At 39.3% G+C, this 16953-nt stretch overlaps 1 protein-coding gene across 4 annotated transcripts in view; it reads left to right on the plus strand.

Annotated features, from left to right (window-relative positions):
• Positions 1-16953, plus strand: part of npas2 (neuronal PAS domain protein 2) — a 65942-nt gene that overhangs the window by 15963 nt on the left and 33026 nt on the right. The window contains exon 1 of one of the 4 annotated variants that reach the window (XM_081364873.1): positions 7567-7915. The exons of the other annotated variants lie outside the window; for them this stretch is intronic. The gene's annotated coding sequence lies outside the window, so the exon portion shown is untranslated. Of the gene's footprint in view, positions 1-7566; positions 7916-16953 lie in introns of those variants that run through there. 4 annotated transcript variants of the gene reach the window in all.

Consider the following 16953-nt stretch of genomic DNA (forward strand, 5'->3'; position numbering starts at 1 on the left):
AGACCTTATTTCAAGCATTTAACTAAAAACCCATTAAAAAAAAAACATTGACTTCAGGGCGATGGAACCGGAAGTGCTAAAATGGGAACTCATTTCCGTGTTTTGGCCTACAAAAATATGCCATTCCTGCACCACTCTATAGCTTTTTCTCAAGTTGAGGTAAAAAATAATATATAGAAGGTGCATACAGTGTCGTGCACACCAATAAAAAAACACCATCAGGGTAACACATGACACTAAAATAATGCAATAAACAATTTAAGCAACATAATATGTAACATAAAACCCTAACATGCATAACTGATAACAAAAAATAAACCTAAAGAAACATAATTAAAAACCATCAAATTTGAGGTGCCACCCAGGGAATTCTGGGAATGTCAGTTTATGGCTTTCCACTGTAAACTATAAGATGCAGGAACTTACTGTTAACCAATAAACAGGTTTTTACTGATGCACTTTCACAGTTAAAATTACAATATTTTTTTACAGGATGTTTTCCATTTAAACTTGGAAATAAACAATCATTTAGGATTTTGAAAAATATCAAATGAATTTAAAATATTTAAGATTAAGAGCACTAATCAAATAACAAAATGTATGAAAGCGATCTTGTGAACTCATTTATACAAAAGGTCAGATTTTCTCCCACAAGATGCTCTTTGGATCTTCTCGAATCATGCAGAACATGATCAGGTTTTACACAAACTTGTTAATGCAGCTCAAGTTGTGTTAAATTAAAAGGGACTTGAACAAAATACACATCAAAAGACATTTTGAAATATTTTTTTGAAAAGTTTTCACTCAGGTAAATTTGGCTGGTTATATAATTATAATAAAGAATTTTGTATTAGAAAAATGCAGAATGGGATAATTTTCTCGGAATTTATTTTTGTTGTTGAGCTCTGTCATCTCTTGAACCTGTTTGAAAATTATTGTTTTAATTGTGTGTGTGTGTGTGTGTGTGTGTGTGTGTGTGTGTGTGTGTGTGTGTGTGTGTGTGTGTGTGTACATATTAGCTTGCATTTTTAAGTCATTATATAAACTTGCATTTTTTCCATTATGCTGAAAAACTAATATGACTCGATTGTAAATAAAGGAGTATTTCTAGATAAAAATTATATCAGGCTTTCAGAAATATGCTCAGGTACTTTATTAGTTATAACTTGATTGTTTAACTGTGGCAAGACAGTTAGCAAGATTCCTAAGATGGAAATGAAGAGCTATAGAGCCCTTTGTTCATACTGTAGCTGGATCAGGTTTTTACATTCTGTATGGTGTCAACTGAAGTTTTTATTATTATTTTAGTATTATTATTATTATTATTATTATTTATATATATTAAAACAAAGCAGTGCAGAACCTCTTAGGGCTTCCAATATTTAATGTAAAGAATGAATTTTCCAGTTATAAAAACAATATGGTTGATTGTTTTTTTTCTCTAGAATGAATATAGAATTCACTGCAGACAATCAACATCTTACTAAACCCACCCCCACCCCCACCCCCCCACCCTCTCTCTCTCTCTCTCTCTCTCTCTCTCTCTCTCTCTCTCTCTCTCTCTCTCTCTCTCTCTCTCTCTCTCTCTCTCTCTCTCTCTCTCTCTCTCTCTCTCTCTCTCTCTCTCTCTCTCTCTCTCTCTCTCTCTCTCTCTCTCTCTCTCTCTCTCTCTCTCTCTGATGTTGCCTGTATAATTAAGTGATCACTGTTCTGTTTGATATAAAGTAGCTCACTGTTAAATTAAAAACAGGCCATTTTAATTATAGTCTCTCTTCCCTTAATTAGTTTGTGTTTTTCCCTCTTAACTCTGTATAATAGACCCCTCACTCTCACTCTTTCTTTTTCTTTCTGCCTCTCTTTATTCTCTTTTCCACACATAAACACAGAAAGGGAGAGGTGGAACACTGCATCCTTTTAATGACACTTGACAGTATTGAGAGAACACACACACACACACACACACACACACACACACACACACACACACACACACACACACACACACACACACACACACACACACACTCACTTATGAACAGCCCCTTTTACTTGATCTAATGTGTGATGATTAGCTTTTTCATTTAGCTGGGTCAGATCACATTAAGATAATTACAATTATAAAAGAACAATGTGGGTTTACTACAGTGCATATGTGGATAATTGCAACACACAATGACACATAAGAATAAAGGGCAGGAGCCCAGAACAGCCCGTTATGATGACAATGCTCAGTGAATAAATAGAAAGAAGATGAATAGACTGAAGGATGAAGCACATGTGAATAGATGGAGGAAGAGAGAGCAGTAATTATCTCATCTCAAAGAGTAAGATGGCCTCCTGTGAAATGATCATACAGTTTAGAGGTGTATTTCTGGCTGTGGGGTTTTAAACGTCTACAAGACTTTCCTGCCCGCTGAGATTGAAGAAAACTACTGCTTTACTCCAGCTGACCTACATAATCTTGTGCAAGGCTCAACAATAGAAGCAGAGAGGTTAAACTTATGCTTACTGACTGAAACAACGGGGATCAAACGTTGAAATCTTCTGCATATTATGAATTGCATGCAATTGATCACTATCTCTAATGTCACACTGATCTCAGTTGTTATTCATGTCAGACTGTATGACAGTCAAGACGCGTTAAAAACGGATGCACACAAGACTTGTTTGGAGTTGTACATCAATCCATGACATGTTCGGTGACTGAGCCGCATTTACATGTGGGATTGAAATAGTGGCTAGCAAATAAAAACAATATCTAGCGTTCATTTTGATGATGACTTGACTTGAAAAGAAAAATGAAAAAAAAAAACAAAGACGATATGTGTGGAGCAAGTGGTGATTTGTTGTTGTTTCACTAATTGCATCATCTGATGCTGCTAGAATTTCGCTTGAGGTAAAATTTGATCGCAACTATCATTATCACAACTATCGGCTGTCGGTGAACCTATCAAACTAGCGATCGAAAACTTTTTGTTTTTGATTTTGTAGAAATTTGTAAATTAAATAAAAACTTTCTAGCCCTAGCATAATTGAAAAGCTTTCCAGAAGTAATTTTTATTAACTTGATATGATCAATAGGTCATGGCAACATATATATATTTTAGATCACTTTAATTCACAAAAATAAATTGAGCAATTTCAACATGAGATTCAACTACACTGCAAAAAATGATATGATCAATAAGTTGACAACATATGTTTCTATATTGCTTTAACTCATCAAAATAAGCTAAACAATTCTCAACTTTTTTTTTTGATTCAACTCTTTTTTTCAGTTTAATGTAATTTAAGTCAAAATGGCTTGTACAGCCAAGTTGATTGTACTTCAAAATTTAAGGCAGCAACTGAACTCAAGTTCTCTTTCGAAGGGGAACTCAACACTGCGTCTAGATTGACACTATTTGGAACACCATCAGTGTGACCGGTGTCTGAAGCACGTGTATCCACATGATCATTTCATTGCTTATGACAGTCCATGACGTCACTACCGGAGCGCCCGTGAGTATGAGAGGTCGCCTGCAGTAGATGTCAATAACTTTTTTTTGTCTTTTGGCGACGCTTGTTTGTATACGCATGTAAAACAACACTAAAAGTGGAGTGTGTTCGACTCCTGCTCATTATAATGCATTCGCGAGTATGACTGAAAGAGACTAGTAAGAAACTTTGATCTTCTTTGATTCTTACCCGAGGGATAGTGGTCAGAATTTGTGGTAGCATACTCTGTTCACGCTTCATTCCCGATTGAGTAATAAGAATCTGTCTTTGAACGGAGAGCTTTCAGCTCTCTCTCGAGAGTTGAATGCATGATTTGTGATGCAGTCACAGTGAAAAGCTCCATCTATGCTTTACTATTTCTTGAGGGATGAGAGTTGAGCACCTCTACCCTGCTGTTCAGGTCTCTTGGCCGCTGTAGTGGCAAGGCGGGATCTGTCGCAGGGATTGTAGGCGGTGTGTGGGAGGAGTTTGATGAGGAGACCTTTTCCTTTTGGGACTCCTCCTGCTAGTTCTTATATTTTTAAGCGCTTACATCAGGCCCTGAGGCTGGACTGATAACGTAAATGGCGTGCTTAGTTTATTTTATGATCTGCCTTGTGATTAGTCTGGCATAGGGCTTGAGATTAGAGGTGTGAATGGCTTGTTGCTAGGTCAATACCAGTTAGTGCTGATCTAAATTAGCATGGGCTATAGCAGGTCCTAGATGAGTGTTGACGTGCCTCCCCCCAAGAGGGGGATGGCTCCCCTAGAGGTTTTAAAATGGGGTACCTTCACTCCCTGTTGAAGCTCAAACGGTCCCAGAGAACCTAACAAGTAGGGGTTAATTTATCTTTAGCAGCTCCTCTTGTTATCAGGCACCTTTTGTCAGGTGCTGGGAGTCTCGAGTAGAATCTTCCCCTACTGTTGCGGTTTTAAAGTAGGGTCCTCCACTCATTGTTGGAGCCTTAACCGATCCCTTAGAACTTAGCAAGTAGAGGTTAATTTGCCTTATGTCAGCTCTTCTTGTTTTCAGACACTTTTGTCAGGTGCTTGGGAGCCTTTTGGCTCTGGACTAGTCCAGGCAGGGTGTGAGCGATCTTTCTAGGGTATTACAGCTGTAGCTCCCCTGCAGTTTCCTAGAGGTTAAAGTTATTTTTTTAGCAATGAGGGTGAATAGTTATTCTAAATGAAAAACACTGTCTTTGCTCCCTCTAGTGGTAGTGGTAGGCCAGGGTAACGTATTAAAATGGTCTCCTTGGGCCAGTATTCCTGAATAGCTGTGTCAACTAAAGAAGCTGATATAGCTTAGAGCCCTGCACCTGGGCTGTAGGTGGCTAAGGCTGGGTCCACAAGGAAGCGACGAAGGTTGAAAAAGGCCAGGACTTTTCTTGTCACGGGGCATATGAGCTTGGGTAATGGTCGAGGAAGTATTACTACTTGACAGTCTATGAATCTTAGGATGCGCCCTGTATGATTGACGCTTCTGACTTCTGGCTAGACAAGCCCGTATAGAGTCAATAATGCCATGCCCATTGTGGCTGTGCTTACACAAAGCTAATGAGGCAGGCCTTCCCTCAGGATGGCGGAGTGGGTATTTGTTCCTCCTAGCGTCGATCCAGACGCAGTGTTGAGTTCCACTTCGGAACGTCTCAGGTTATGACAGTAACCACAGTTTCTCGGGCTCACCTGCATGTCTCCCTCAGACAAAGAACTTGATGACATCTGTTGCAGGTGCCCTCTTATACCCACAGGTGCTCCAGTAGTGACGTCATGGACAGTTGTTGGCCAATGAAATTGTTGTATGTATACACATGCTTCAGACACCGGTCACACTGATGTAGTTCCCATAGTGCCGATCTAGACGCAGTGTTGACTTCCCCTTCTCAGGGAACTATGGTTACAGTCGTAACCTAAGATTTTTTTTATAGTGTGTGAGAGACAGTGGGAGAGATATCCAAAGATCCACAGAGAGATTATAATAGAATGACCAATCTGACTGTAATTTGTGTCAGTGGGTAAACAAGCCATGCTGCAGGTCACAAACAACAAGATTTGACAAATACTTGTGCATTTGGGTGATTACCTGTTGCTTGTCAATTCCTTATGAGCAGACCACTTGACCTTTTATTGGTTTGCCATAGAAACATGTTGGCTGTACGCACACACACACACACACACACACACACACTAACACCCTTGACGCATATCTGTGGTTGGATTCTAATGAGGAAGTTCTTGTTATTATTTCCTGAACTTGTGAATGTTGTTTGCTATGTTGTTTAAATTCTCTCCCTCTCCCTTTCTCTCTCTCTCTCTCTCTCTCTCTCTCTCTCTCTCTCTCTCTCTCTCTCTCTCTCTCTCTCTCTCTCTCTCTCTCTCTCTCTCTCTCTCTCTCTCTCTCTCTCTCTCTCTCTCTCTCTCTCTCTCTCTCTCTCTCTCTCTCTCTCTCTCTCTCTCTCTCTCTCTCTCTCTCAGTTACTCCCTCGCACTTGTGCTGGTGTTCCACTGACCCATATTCCTAGTTCTTTAAAGCTACAGAGCCGCAGTCTGCCTCCAAACTAAAGTAGCACTGACAAAAAAATCCCAGTGACAAAGCAAAACATAAAAGAAATTACAAAGAGAAAAAAACAAGAAAGGAAACAAATAAGGGAGAAAGAAAGAAAGAAAGAAAGAAAGAAAGAAAGAAGACATTGTTTTTGTTGACCTTTTTATATCCCCAATGACTCATCGCATGATGAATCTAAGACTCCCTCTTTTAAGAGTTATAATCAGACTTTAATTAGACTTCATTACTTTTGATTTTATAATAATTATGAGTTTTGCAGCTATTTTTGTGTGAACATCATGGCAACTAAAGCCATTAAAGTTTTAAGAATAATGCAGAGCAATTAAATCTATTTGGTGAGTACAGTAAAAATGCACCGAGCCATTGGAGGCACCGAGGCACACTGCCGATGTGTTTGAAAGGCTCTTCTGCCCAGCAGCCATGTTGGACCGAGGGTCTGATGGAGGATTCGGTTTTTGCCATGGCAACAGAAACTGGTCCTGAGACTGTGCTTTCCAACATCACACATTATTTCTGCTTTAGCTGTTTGAGTGGATTTAAAAGATGTCCTCTCTCAAAGATGTGTTTGTGAACACATGTTTGTGTTGACCGTTTTATGCATATTTTGTCCTGTAAAAAGAATTTTTTTTTTTTTACTAAAGTAATTTCTTTGCTGTCAGTATAGTTTCAGTGCAAATTTCTAAGAGACTTTATTTTATTACAAACATCATTTAATTTTGTCATCATTATTTCAGCTCCACCGACTCTTCTGCAACAGACCCAGTTTCACCCTTTGCCGCATCATTGGAATATGTGAGGAAACTACCTCCAAAATAGTGCAGAATAGTTACACACGTGCCTCCAAAAGGTAGCCGTGCTCAGCTTCTTGTAAATTTGAGCATTACCCTGTCTATTAAGTCTGGACATATTGCAGTCAATTCCACCAACCACCATGACTGTTGATTTGTCATTGACTTTTACATGCAGGTTGCATTGTGCTGTAGCCTACACGTCTGTATACATACTGCACCATATATATTTCTTTTTTTATATAAATATTTTTTTTCAACACCAAGCGCTCTGTATACACCCTGTTTAAAATGCATTAGTTGTCTGTTTCATTCCATAATCTGTTTAAAATACTTCTCTTGACTTTCAGAGCTCTTCATGGTCTTGTAAAGCAACCAACCTTGAAGTTTTAGAAAGGCACTATATAAAAAAAATATTATTAATGTAATAATAATAGTAATAATTATATAAAATAATAATAATTGTATTTACAAAGAGGTGTGCCATCTTGCAGGAAATTGTTATATCTATTTAACTAAAGCAACTCTATAGAGGCAAATGTGCATAATATGTGAAAGGCGACCCTCAGATTAGACATACGAGCTGCCAGCAGCATGACATGCACCAAACATAGGGTCAAAAAGAGCGGATCGTCTGTGTATGTGAAAATGTGTTAAAAATTATTGTTGCCGGGTGTTTATGTTCGAGGCCGTCCTTGCATTTGTGTGTCTTTTCTCTGGAGTGTGTGTGTGTGTGAGGCTGCGGGCGGTTAGTGATGTCGTTGGTTGAGTATTGAGCTCCCGTCTGACCTACTTTCGTACTTCGCATCAGCTCAGCGCTGTTTACAGGCGCTCGTGAGCGGAGGATGTGGACCCGTTAACGAAAAAACGTAGCCCAAACGCCGAGTCGCGTGCTCTCCTGTTCCGCTCTATTTTGGGATTCTTCAGTTAGCGTGTTTTATGCATATTTTGACTTCTGTCCGACTTCACAGTGGCTCTTTCGTGGGTTGTTTATGGTGAAGGCGAGCTCACTCGTGGCTTGATATGAGAGGCGCGGACGAGGGCAAAAGTGAAGTGTGGACCTGTCTGTAGCCCTTAACGCACGGTAAGATATTAGGCTACGTGTCAGATAAGTTATAATACAAATGATAAAGTAAAGCTGTTAAGTCTGTGGAGCTGTTTTTAACGCGTTTAATAAGCTTGTTTGGATCCTGCGCTTTTTCTAGGTATAGTCTATGGGGAAACTAAGTGGGACTCGTAAGTGAATATTGAGAAATTGATGTGTGAGGGTGGCGTGGAAACGGAATCACCGGGTCGAATCACTGTAGGCTACCACGAGCGTTTTCTTACCTTAATCTTTTTATCCCGGGCGCGATGGACTGAATGAGTGCACAATTAAACACGTTCGGTTTTTGGACAATGGAATTATGTTCCTGAAAACTTTGTTTTGTCTGGGAATTTTGCTGGTTAAACTGCCATGGTTCCGGATTGATCTGAAATCTTGGAATGCAGTCAAAATGGGTCACTGTTTAAATGCGCTGAAACCAGTGTCTCCAGCAGCAGAAAACCTGTCTAAAGACAATGTCGATGTTATAGGCTATTGAAACTTTTTATAAATGACTTGAATCCATTTGCACTTGCGTGAGAAATACGTTGGAGCTCCTCTGATTTAATTTCACTGTACAAATGTTTTCAAATGTTGTGACAGCATAGTTTCCTTCCACTTGTCATATTGTTCAGAGTGGTTGAAAAGGTGCATGCAATGAACTTTAAGTTGTAAATTCCGCACAACTTAGTTTTTATTTAAACGTTTAAGGAAATAACTGAGTGGTTTTATTTCAATTTTAATAGTTTTGTGGCCTTGGACTCCTGCTGTTTGGGCTGGAAGTGTGTGTTTGGGTTCTATTTGTTGTGGCTCAGGAAATGATTTGGACTTTGCAAGTAACAGTTTAAGGATAGCTCATAGCTGTCCATGGACTTTTTTTAGATTTGAGATTTTAAGTGAAACGAGTTACAAATGAGGAACCTTATTAAAATGTATTATTATTTATTAGGTTATAGTTATTATAAGAATATGATGTAGTGTCTTTGTTTTTGGTTGTGGATTAGTTAAAGGGATGAAAAATGAAAATTAATTTTTTTTTTATTACCCTCAAGTCATTCCAAACCTGTATGACTTTTTTTCGTCTGTGGAACATACAAATGTGTTTTGTATGTCTTTGTGTGTGTGGTTCAGGTATACCCTACTTTATGTCTTTACATACTCTTGTCCTTGCTTGGTTGCCCACATTCTTTAAAATATTTTGTTCCACAGAAGAACGAAAGTCACTCATGTTTTAATCGACATGAGGATGAATAAATGACAGGATTTTCATTTTTGGGTGAACTTTCCCTTTAAGTGATGGTTGTGGGTTAAGTAAATTTAGCTCTAACCTTAACCCTTTCCAAAAATATTTCATGTCAACTACCCTTCAATGTTTAGTGGCAAGTGCGAGCATGAATCTGTGAGTTCTTGTAATGTCACACATTGTATGTTCATGTGATGGAGAGACCTGTTTGAATGTTTTTGTGCAGTGTGGATGAGTGTGTAGATTTGTAATGGAACCTTTACCTGGGCCCCCTGGTTAATGGAATGTGTGTGTGTGCTGCTGTATGTATGTATGGGCCCCTGCATGGTTAAAGATGGGCTCTAGGCTTCATGGTAATACTGTAAGCAGTGCAGTTTGTTCGAGTGATGCAATAATTCCCTCACCTCTCACATGGGGGTCAGGCTGTTCGCCTCCTGGAAATCACTCTTAGTCGTTCTCTTTCTCTGTCCTTATCTGTTTACCTCTCTCTTGCTCTGGTCAGGAGTGTTTTATCCAAAGCAACTTACAAATGAGAACAAAAAAGCAATCAGGCCAACATTATGGCAACAATATGCAAGTGATGACTAGTTAGTCTAGCACAGTACACAAAGCAAGTCTTTTTTTATAGAATAGGAAGGGTTAGAATTCATGTGTTAAAGGGTTAGTACACCCAAAAATCTCTCACCCTCATGTTGTTCCAACCCCGTAAGACTTTCGTTAATCTTCGGAACACAAATTAAGATATTTTTTATGAAATCTGAGAGCTGGCTCACTCCTTCATAGGCTTCTAGGCAATTTCATTCAGCCGATCCAGAAAAGTTAGTAAAAACATCGTTAAAATAGTCCAAGTGACTACAGTGGCGCAACCTTAAGTTTATCAAGTGACGAGAATACTTTTTGTGCGCAAAAAAAACCCCCAATATAACGACTTTATTCAACTATTCATTTTCTTCTGTGTGGGCCTCTGACGTGAGTTCACGAGACCGCCACGACGCATGCGCGAGAACTGAGAAGATGACGATCACGGTCATTTGATGGGAAAGTGTGAAAGGTAAGCCATTCATTTTGCGGCATTGGTAGGCACTTTTACGTTTTCTTGTTGGTTTCTCACGATTCGGACATCCAGGAAATGCACACTTTAGAACCAGTTTAAACATTACATTGAGACCCATCTGCGTCATCATCTCAGTTCTCGCGCGTGCGTCGTGGCGATCTCTTGAACTCACGTCAGATGCCCACACTATCCCTTTAAGTGTTGACGAAAAAGATGCAGCTCAATTTGAGTTAGGCAGATCATTCCACCAGCTTGGAACAGTCAAGGTAAAGGTCAGTGGAAAAGATGTTGTGCTCTTTGGGATGGCGCCGTTCACTTGCAGAACTCTAGCTTCTGGAGGGCACACAGGTCTGAAGTATTGAGTTTAGGTATAGGGGTGCAATGTCAGTGGTTGTTCTGTAGGCAAACATCAGTGCCTAAAATTGTAAGCTAGCGGCAATTGGCAACCAGTGCAAGTTTATGAGGAGAGGCGTGACGTGTGCTCTCTTCGGCTCATTAAAGACGACTCTTGCTGCACCATTCTAGATCAGTTGTAGAGATACCTCTTGTCATTTCTTTGCACATATTGCCAACAAATTAATCTGTGTTTAGAAGCGCAGAAGGTACTTGATCCTCACTGCTGTTTCCTGACCTCTCCTATTTATGTTGGTGTGATTTTGTTTGTGAATGTGTGTGATTATGGATGAATGAGGTGCACTTGAAATATTCACCTGGCTGATCTAGAGCAGCATTTACAGTAAGTGCAGGGACAACACAGCTGCATCATCACAACAGTGAATCAGTACTCAACTAGATCCACAGTGCTTTTGTCTCTGCAGTCTTTATTTATAGATGGACAGTCTTTATAGATGGAGTCATTTCTTAAAGTCCCCTGTAGTCAATCATTTGAACCCTTAAAGGTCCCGTATTATGCCCCTTTTCATAAGATGTAAAATAAGTCTCTGATGTCTCCAGAGTGTGTATGTGAAGTTTCAGCTCAAAATACCCAACAGATCATTTTTTACAGCATGTTTAAATCATAGACTGTAAAAAAATATGGACGTAGTGTCCGTGACGTCGCCCGTAGGTTTCTGAAGAGCATTTTTGAAGCCTAAAGTGGGCGGAGCCGGCCGTCGCCATCTTGGCCTTGCGTCACTCCCGGATAACAGAAAATAGACAAACAGGCGGGGCGTGAGTGGAGCTGAGGAGCCTGGCTATCTGAAATCACCTAGCTCGACGTGATCGAGTTAGCTGATGATGTAAAGCCAATTAAACGTTCCTATTTTTGCCCTTCGAAATATTATAATAGTTAAAAGACATGGCTACAAGTGAGACTGTGTATTACTTCGAGAGTGTTTGTGTGTGACAGTGATTTATGTGCATACATGTCCGTCACTCTTTCATGGTCCGTCAGCGCGGCATTGCTCAAGTTCGTAGAGAGCTTATTCAGTCCATTTTAAATTCTGATGTTGGCCGTCTCTCAAATGGGTTATGGTTTAACCGTTAAACCATAGATATATTGCCTTTGGAGTGCAAGTAAATGTGCTAGAAAATCCGCGCTCATTCACGGACGGAGAAAGCGCCGACGCCTGCATGATTTCATCTGACGGTACATAAGCATATAATCCATCTGTTCCATGGGAGCAGAACGAACGAGCATTTATAGACGTTTTAAATTTGAAAACCCCAAAAAGCAACGAAATTGTCAGACATCCATTAGTGCATGTTCACAGAGGAAAACAACTGAAATACAGCACTGGTTGTTCTCTCGAACGATAACGACGGAATCCAAAGACGTGGGCTTTGTAACGTTACCCAAGTATTAAATTGTATGAAATAATAATCCCGAAAAAAAGCACAAACACTGCAGAGATGGCAAGTTCAGCAGCTAACATTGCTGAGGTGAAGTGACGGCTAGTAACAGCAGACAAACGGCTAGCACTGACAGCGGCAATCCATCTGTCACTCAAGTGGCTTGGCCACACCCTTAAATTTAAGTTATAAAATAATTCACCCCCCTCACAGTTGTTATGAAGGGCAAAATTAGCTGTATAGACCAAATCCACATACAGACACCAGGCTTTAAAGGGTAACTAAACCCTTAACCAACTTTTTTTAGTTAATGATCTGTAAGAATGGGGCTTTATTAGTGCTGTTCATTGATTCGAGTAACTTTTTTGACATTTGGGTATAAAGTGTTTTAATTCTACAATATATGGTGTAAAAACGTCTGAGTGCTGCCCTCTTAAGGTTGAACGGTGGCTACTGCAGTTGAATTTTCCTATTGGATGTTGCGGTACTGCGTGACGTAAGCGGTACTGTGTGACGTAGGCGGGTTCCAGCTCACCACGCCCTCCCTTGGTACGAGCTCACCACGCCCTTGGATGAGCTAGCGTAGATTTATCTGTATTTAGTACAGTGGTAGGTGTAGTGTTGCTAGTGGCAACAGCACTGCTGGACTGCATAGCTTTCCAGCAGACTTGGAAATTAGGTGCCAGTGTTTGCATGCACTTGGCCTGGAAGACCGTGAGTGTAAAACCTGCATTTTACGCGGAATTGCTTTTCCAACGCAATAGAGGTGGAAATGGGCTTCTCCACACAGCTCGCACTGAAAAGCGACGCAGTGCCAAACGCTGCTACTCCTGCATGGACTCCACCACCGCAGCGGCGTCTTGATGTGAGTGATCATATATATTTTAATCACAATTTATGGTTAGGCTAAAGTTAATCCTCTGGGGTCGACAAACGCGTCGGCGCATTTTGCTGGATTTTTTCACTAAGCGGCAAAATATGAATATGCCTACAGAGAGCGCGCGCTTTTGACATCAACTCGATAAAACTCATCAGATGCATATTTACGTCGTTTTGTGACCCTGTGAGCAAACTCTCCATTTTAGACAGTCTGACAGCAGGTCTCAGGTGCACGCCCCCCCCGCTCACGGTTCGTCCCCTCTATCTCCGCTGGGGTCTGCCCACTTTTCTAGCATTTTTCAAATATTGCCAGTGGGTGGAGTCAGGCTCTGACCAGGGGTTTAGTTACCCTTTAAACACGTTTTTTTCTGCTGTAAAATTTGGCATTTTAACATGGGGGAGATACAGATTTGACTCACTTCTGACAACAGCCTCAAGCGGCCAGTCAACGAATTGCAGTTTAACTCACTTCCGTGTTGGTTTCAAGAGAGAGACGGGGAGGTTGCCGCTTGGTTTAAATTGTCATTTTTTTGGGGCTCAGAAAAACGCGCTGTTTTAGTGTGTGCCCTTTAAATGCAAATAAGCTGCTGCTGGACGACACAGGGGGCGGAGCTTCATGAGCTCGCGCTCAGTCTCTCAGGACAATTTCATCTCATGGAATGATGATAATATCAGAAACTCTCAGTAACGGTGTTCAGTTCGAGTCGGACAATAATGCCTACAGAGTCAGAGTGCTGTATAGAGATGAAACAGGTATAGTTTAGTAGTTTAATTATGGTTATTATAACGTATTTGTCATCTGCTTGTATGTATTCATTATTTATTAATAGCCTAAGTCTGCTGTCTGAATGATGATCAAACATACTGATGAGTTTAATAAAGTTTATTGTACATCACACAAAAGATGAAGCATCAGTTTTACTTCAGAAAATCACAGTAAGAGCTGAGTAAACACAGTAAGTTATTAGAAGTGCGCAAGTATGAATTTCGGTAGAGTTGAGGGAGCATTCCTGTGGGCGGAGGTTAGTCAAAAAACGGTTTTAATGACGTCATTAAAGAAGGAAGTAGAGGGATGTAGTCCAAACAGGCCGTTCGATGTAGTCAACTTCTGTTAAATAAAATATCTCGCTTGGCATTGAACTTTGAGCTTTATAATTTTACAGATATTATTTATACTCTAACAACAACATTACACACTAACTAAAGTTTGAAACATGGGATCACGAAGAGCGGGACCTTTAAAACTAATGTTTGATCAACAAAATTTCCTGTGAAAAAAAAAAGTTCATGCCTTAAAATAGCTTGAATGTTACTCTACACCCTTGTTTCATTTAGTATATTCAACCCCATTAATATGCAAATTAGCCCCGCCTCCACTCACTCACATCAGCTCAGAATAGCTGATCCACTCTGTCAACTTTACTGTAGTAAACGCTGCACAATGGCACTGTTGTAAACGCTGCACAATGGCAAGTGGAAATACTGGTTTAATTCAGTCATATATGTTTGAACCAGAAACTGATTCAGAAGAAGTGGTGGAAGAGTGAATTATACAGGCTCGTATCAAGTCGATCTGTTAGTATGGTAATGCGTTTTATGTATCGCTCTCTACAACGTCGGGCACATAACAGTATTTAATATGATTATACTTTTGCTTGACTACTTTATTAAACAGCTAATGATGTGTTGCTAATGTTACATAAACCATGTTCCCGTTCACCATCTCAGAGTCAGACAGCTGCCTTCTAAAAATCAACATCCTTAGAAACGCTTTGAACAACTTAGAACTACAGTGGAGAAAGGCATATAGTTCATCATAACATCATAATATACATCATACACATAATTCACCCGCTATATTTGTGTACTCGATTTTTCATATTAATAGAAATATGCAATGGTGTTGACTATGAATTTGCATGGTTTGTCTTAAAGCATATTAACAACACCACATATATAAACAACATTAAAGGGGACCTATTATGCCCCTTTTCACAAGATGTAAAATAAGTCTCTGATGTCCCCAGAGTGTGTATGTGAAGTTTTAGCTCAAAATACCCAACAGAATTTTATTTACAGCACGTTTAAATCATAATTTTTTGGGTCGGTGAAAAACGCACTGTTTTAGTGCTTCTCCTTTAATGCTAATGAGCTGCTGGTTCACGGCACAGGGGGCGGAGCCTAAGCAGCCGCGATCAGAGCCAGAACAGGGAAGATGATAATAATAAAACAGACAGTCACAGTAATGGTGTTCATTTCGACCATAAAAATGCCTACAGAGTCGGAGAATATATGCTGTATGGAGTTGGAACAGGTATAGTTTAGTTTAATTACGATTATAACCTATTTGGTATTGCTTGTGTACACTATTAATGCAAGCCTGCTGTAGGACTCCGTCTGCCGATCTGAAATGTCTGAATGACACAAAATATACTGATGAGTTTAATAAAGTTTAATACTGTATGTCACACAAAAGATGAAGCATCAGTTTTTCTTCAGAAAATCACTGTTAGAGCTGAGTAAGCAGTGTAAGAAGTGCATAAGTAACTTGCATAACTTTCTGTAGAGTTGAAGGGAGCATTTTGGAGAGACTGCTTATGATTTATGGGGATTAAAAAAAAAGAGTGAGTGGATTTTTATCACTGTAGGGTGGTTGTGTACACACACTGCCAACACACATTTATGTCCAAACACCATACAAAAGTGAATTTTGCATAATAGGTCCCATTTTAAAAACTTTTTTTACCACAAAAGTTTTTAAGCCAATTTTTGATGTGCATTCTGCACTGAATTTTTTTACAAAATACAGTAATTAGTAACATTAATCGAACTTTTTTTATTTTAAACATAAACTTAAATAAATAAATAACATTTTATGTAGTCTATTTTATTTGTTATATTCCTGAATAGGCTAAATGTGCTATAATTACTTATGCCCTTGATGGCATAACAACAATGGCATAGGGATTTATTTGGTTTTTGTGGTAGTTTTTATGTAACTTTATAATATTTAATACATTGAAAAGCGTTTTATTTATGCACTACTGCTGCACTTCACACACACAGATCTTTGAGGCTATACCAGTGAAAAAGTGTCATAGTCTCAATTAGGGATGTCCCGATACCACTTTTTCACTTCCGATACCGATGCCGCAGCTTTGGCTATTTGCCGATACCGATATCAATCCGATATTTTTATTTTATTCTTGAACTAATACTAATAATAATAAAATATAATGGAAGCACTTTGCTCAATTAGCCACATAAAAACATCTCACTCAAATGGAGAATAAATACTTCTCCAGTATATAGTCCACAACAACAGTTGAAAATGAAAGACTGCCAGCCTTTATTCAAAAGACCTCGAGATATGTTTGGCAACCTGAATGAATTTAAATTAATTTGCTATATTTCAGATCAATATATTTGTTTCCTTAAAATTTTAATTAACTCTAACTTTATTCTCATCTAAATTATAAATAATGTATTTATGTATAAAATAATACTACTTTTAAAAACACATTTGATTTTCTTTTTCATTCAATGTAGAATGTGTAACTTAAAAATAAACAGATTAGTGCTCTAATTTAGGACAAGAAATGAAAACCAATGCAATGATGAATGTCCAAAAGATGAGATAATTTTTGCTTTTAAACTGTGTGTGTGTGTGTGTGTGTGTGTGTGTGTGTGTGTGTGTGTGTGTGTCAGTTACAGTTTGACAAGAGTTTACAGTTTGACAAAAGCACAATGTTGTGTTTTACACAAATATAAGTAGGCTAAACACTTTTTGCAGTTTTAATGATGTCCTGTATGAAAATGACGGAGTATGTTTTTATGTTTCCACTGTTCGATCGCGCCCGTGCCTCTCTCTCTCTGACACACACACATTCCAGCATTGCAATCTTGACATCGCAGCCTGTTCATTTTTCTGCGTTCACACCAAAACGCGAATAGAGCGTCAAATTTGCGTCTATCGCGTCTAGTTCGATGCTTGAACAGTTTGAATCCATTCGCGCGTCCAAAGCGAATAGGACGCGCTGCGCGCGTATAATGATAAAGTGAGCGTTTGAA

The sequence above is a fragment of the Scardinius erythrophthalmus genome, assembly GCF_964197995.2.
Source record: "Scardinius erythrophthalmus genome assembly, chromosome: 5".
Taxonomy (NCBI): Eukaryota; Metazoa; Chordata; class Actinopteri; order Cypriniformes; family Leuciscidae; genus Scardinius; species Scardinius erythrophthalmus.